General features: G+C 39.1%; 1 non-coding gene across 1 annotated transcript; it reads right to left on the bottom strand.

The window, feature by feature from the left end:
- Window positions 1–2,519: 2,519 nt before the first annotated feature.
- Window positions 2,520–2,625, bottom strand: LOC145583483 (small nucleolar RNA R71). Its single transcript, XR_014100127.1, has one exon. It is a non-coding gene; the product is annotated as a small nucleolar RNA R71 (small nucleolar RNA).
- Window positions 2,626–5,239: the final 2,614 nt, after the last annotated feature.

The following is a 5,239-nucleotide window of genomic DNA, read 5'->3' as shown; positions in this document are numbered from 1 at the left end:
TTGGTGAATAAGGGGTGTATGTTGTACTTTTTTATGTTCAAGATTTGAGTATGAGTGAGAGTAGGCGGATAGAGGATCTACTCATTGTGAATGAGTTTATAGATTTCTTTCCAGAAGAGATTTCGGCAATGCCACCTAAAAGAGAAGTTGAGTTTACCATTGACTTAGTTCCAGGGGCAGCACCCATTTCAAAAGCACCTTATAGAATGGCACCAACTGAGATGAGCGAGCCGAAGGCTTAATTTCAGGAGCTACTAGATATGTGGTTTATTAGGCCTAGTGCATCACCTTGGGGAGCACCAATCTTATTTGTGAAAAAGAAAGATGGAAGTTTGAGGCTATGCATTGACTATAGAGAGTTGAATAATGTGACTGTGAAGAATAAGTATTCTCTACCTAAGATAGCTATGTCGTTTATGGTGCTCAAAAGAATAAGATTTAGGTTCATTTTCTTTATTTTCTTTCATCATTTTCATATATTTTTTTTAGTTTTATTTGATTTTCCATTTTTATAATTCACTTTAGTTCTCGATTGGTTTTTACAAGTTTTTCATATTTTTAGTTGATAATTCATAATTTTAGTTTTAGTTTTACCTTGCTACGCTTCCTCTCTTTGTTTTATTTGTGTTTTGTAGGTGAATGATCAAGTCAATTTGCTCATCGTGGAACCGCCATGTTCGCGGGCATCATCTCGAGTGCACTGATGATGGGGATGCTCGGGAGCGCGGAGTTTGATCAAGCAAGCGAAGGAGCCAAAGCCTAGTGCATCGCACAGGGGTACGCGCGCGACACAGGGGTGCGTGCGCGCAGACCCAGCTGTGCGCGCACGCGGCTGGGCTGTGCGTGCGCACGGCCTGTGCGACCCTCTTCGCTCGATTTTTCTTATTTATAGCTTTTGACTTTCTTTTTGGAGGACGACTTAACTTTTTACTAGAGAGAGAATTTTTCCAGAAACCGAAGAGAGAGAAAGTAGAGAGAGAAGCTTAATATTTACTTGTTTGTACTTGAATTTGATCTTAGATTTCAATTTGATCTTGAAATTCCTTCTTTAATTCAATGAATGTTTGTAAGATTTCTTTCCCTTGATTTACTTTTAATGCAATTCCTTCTAGTTTCTTGGATTTTGATTGAGATTACATTCCTTGCTTTAGAATTTGTTGATTGATTGATTTTCTTTTGATTAAGCTTTAAATGAATATGAATTTGATTGAATTTGTTTTGTTTCTTAATTTCACCATGTTTAGTGAGTAGATTAGTTCCTAGGGAGAAGGGGAAGCATGCTTGATTGATGATTTTTGCTAGTTTGTGATGCTAAATTGATTTGAATGGTGCAATTAAATTGGTTGACATAGTTGTGCATGTGATTAATTAGACTAGGAGTGATCAACCTATAAGATTAATCTAGATTGCATTGCAAATTTCAATGACATGAACCCTTGATTTGAGAATTGCTTTAATTAATTGAATTTGATTTTGATTTCCCTATTTAGCCATTCATAGTGAACCCTAGCTTGGCTTATAGGAGATAGCCCTTGAATTCCTTTGATTGCAACTATTGTTTGTCCTTTGCAATGTTTGAATTATTTGAGTGATCCTTCAATTAGCATAATCATTGAACTTGCATGTGGAACCTATATCCCTAGTGTTTAGTATATTGAATTTCTCAATTTATCTAGTTTTCTCGACACCTTAGTTACCAACCGCATCTTCCCATAAATTTCGAAGTAGCTTGACCTAGGCTATAGCTTACACCTACTCATTCCCTTGGGTTCGACCCTTGACTTACCATATACTCGTATTAGGTTGGTCGAGTGTTTATAAATTTTCTTTGGCTCTAGGAAAAGGTAGAGAACGACCTACATTTTCCTCGTATCAAAAATGGCGCCGTTGCCAGGGAATGATATTGGTGTTTTGTTATAGTTGTTGAGTCTATTTCACCATTAATTGAAAATACAAAAAGATTTTCTTTTAGGCTACATTTGTAGCCGTGCTACTAACCATTTCTTTTGAGATTTTATGCATAGAGCACGTGATCATTCTCTAGTGCCATTTGATCCGGAAATTGAGAGAACTATTGCAAGGTTGAGGGGTGCTAAACGATCTTTGAGTCCTAGCATTTCAAGTGAAGAAGAGCCACAACAAGAAGAACAAGCAAGAATGGGAGAAAATCTGAGAGTGGCATTTGAAAGAATTGGGGATTCCCGGTGCATATAGATTTGAGAGTGGGGCCAAGCATGAAATAAGACCGGCAATGATCACTTTGATAGAGAAGCAACAATTTAGTGGGGCCAAGCATGAAAGCCCACTAAACCATCTCAAGGAGTTCGAGAAATATTACAATACTATCAAGGTGAACGGAATTTCCCAAGAATTCATCCGCCTCAAGCTCTTTCCCTTTTCTCTCATAGGGCGTGCTTTGGAATGGCTAGACAAGGAGGTTAAGCCGAATTCTCTAAGGACATGGGACGAGGTCACTAAGGAATTTCTATCCCATTTCTATCCTCAAAAGAAAACGGCGGAGGCTAGAGCTTTGATTCAAGGTTTCAAGCAAAAGCCAAGTGAGAGCCTCTATGAAGCATGGGAGAGATACAAGGAGTATCAAAGAGAATGTCCTCATCACTGAATTCCAACCTATCAAAACATTCAAATCTTCTATGGGGGCCTTAGCCCTCAAGGAAAATCATGTTTAGATGGAGGAGTCGGAGGTCCTATCATGAACAAAACGGAAGAGGAAGTGGTGGACATAATTGAGGACGTAGTGAGGTATTATAGAGATTGGAAAGATGGAGAAAGAGAGTCAACTAGCAAGAGTAGCTCTTCGGTGTACTCGGTTGATCATCTTAATGTAATCAACAATTTATCCTCTCAAATGCCAAACTTGGGGAAGGAGATGTCCACTATCAAGGCAAAGTTGGAAAGTGCTACCTACCAAGTTTCAAGTCTTCCCTCCCAAACTAAGGGGAGAGGTACGTCTTCTAATTCTCAACCCCTTCCTTCTTCTAGTAACATGCCTAGTGGATGCTTGTTTTGTGATGATTGTGGGTCGTATGAGCATGATGTTTCTAGTTGCCCTCATGCATGTATGGATATTTGTGATGATTAAGATGGAAATGTGAATCAGCATGTGAACTATATGTCAAATAATCATGATTCTAGGTTTGAGAATCAAAGAGGTCAATGGAATAGGAATTACAACAATCATGGAAATTTTGACAACTATAACCAAGGTGGTAGTTATAGGAACCAAGGGAACCAAGGTTCTCGAGGTAATTATAACAATCAAGGTTATAGTAGCCAAAATCAAAACCAAAATTATGGTAATCCAAACCAAGGTTATGGGAATCATAATCAAGGTAGTGGTAACCATAATCAAGGTTATGGTCAAAATCAAAGTAGGGGTAATTGGAACAATCAAGGTAGAGGCAATTTTCAAAACAATGCTCAAAGAGGCCCTCCACCCGGATTTGCTCCAAAGGCCCAAAATGATAATTCCTATGTTCAATCCTCTTCTTCTTCACATAGAACAAATTTAAAAGAAATCATTGAAAATCAAACAAAGTTGTTGAACACTTACATGACCGTAAGTGATAAGAAATTTAATGAAATGATGACTCATAATAAGATGCTTGAAAATCAAATTTCTCAACTTGCTAATGCTTTGAAAGAACATGCTAGTCCTTCTTCTTTACCTTCCCAAGGCCTAGATCCTAAGAGACCGGTTAATGCTATTGTCACAAGGAGTGGTAAGATTCTTGAGGAGAGTTTGCCTAGGAAGAGTGAGACCAAAGAGGGCACAAAAGGGGTTTTGGTTGAAGATGAGAGAGATGGTGCATCTTTGAGTGAGGTTGAGATTGAGAAGCCTAGTGAGGTGAGAGTGGAGAAAGAGATTGTGAAACCCAAGCTTCCTTATCCACAAAAATTCATGAGACACAAGTTAGATGAACAATTTGGAAGATTCATTGACATGCTTAAGAAACTTCACCTTTCTCTACCATTTACCGAAGTTGTCACCCAAATGCCCAATTACGCAAAATTCCTCAAAGACATTTTGAGTGGTAGGAGGACATGTGATGGTGAAGAGACGGTGAACTTGACCGAGAATTGTAGTGCTATCATAATGAACAAGATGCCACCTAAGCTAAAAGACCCCGAAAACTTTTCTATCCCTTATGCCATTTATAAAATGCAAATTAAGAATGCCTTGTCTGACCTAGGAGCTAGTGTTAGGCTTATGCCATACTCGGTGTACCAAAGACTTGAGCTAGGAGAACTCTTACCTACTAACATCACTTTGCAATTGGCCGATAGGTCAATTAAGTTCCCTAAGGGTAAGGTAGAGGATGTTCCTTTAAGGGTTGGGAAATTTGTTATTCCGGTGGATTTTGTTGTGCTTGAGATGGATGAAGATGCTAATATCCCCATCATTCTAGGGAGACCATTCCTTGCTACTTCGGGTGCTTTGATAGATGTTAAAAGTGCTAAAATTTCGCTCAAAGTAGGGGATGAAGTGATAGAATTTGATTTGAATGATAGCATGAAGTATCCAAGTTCTTCTTTAGAAAATTATATGTTAATTGATTCTCTCGATCATGTTGTGTCTTCTATGCATGAGCAATTGCTCACTTCTAACGATGCTCTTGAAAATGTTTTGTTGAATAAGGAAAAGATAGGTACTCCAAACAAGGAGATGGGTTTGTATGAAGATTTGCTCAATGGAAGCTTTGAGGATGTTGAAGAGCAAATGTGTTTGAGCATTTCTAGCTAAGAAGCGTTACAAGTGGCAACATCGAAGGAAGGTAAAGGTGCTCCAATGGTTGAGCTCAAACCTCTTCCATCACACCTTAGGTATGAATTTTTGGGACCCAACTCCACTTTTCCCGTGATTGTTAGCTCTTCTTTGAGTGAGAATCAAGCTCAAAAGTTGTGTGGTGTCTTGAAAAAGCACCAAAGTGCTTTTGGTTATACCATTTATGACCTCAAAGGTATAAGCCCCGCTTTATGTACACATCACATAACTCTTGAGGAGGGTGCTTTACCTTCTATTGAGAGGCAACGAAAGCTACACCCCCAAATGGGAGAGGTAGTGAAAAAGGAGATCACCAAACTTTTGGATATGGGAATCATATTCCCCATTTCTAGTTCTAGGTGGGTTTCTCCCGTTCACGTTGTCCCAAAGAAGGGAGGTATGACCGTCGTTGAGAATGAGAAAGGTGAGCTCATCCCGACGAGGACGGTCACG

This window comes from Chenopodium album, chromosome 15, assembly GCF_948465745.1.
Source record: "Chenopodium album chromosome 15, dcCheAlbu1.1, whole genome shotgun sequence".
Taxonomy (NCBI): Eukaryota; Viridiplantae; Streptophyta; class Magnoliopsida; order Caryophyllales; family Amaranthaceae; genus Chenopodium; species Chenopodium album.
The sequence above is the reverse complement of the archived record's forward strand: the minus strand, read 5'-3'. Positions and strand labels throughout refer to the sequence as shown.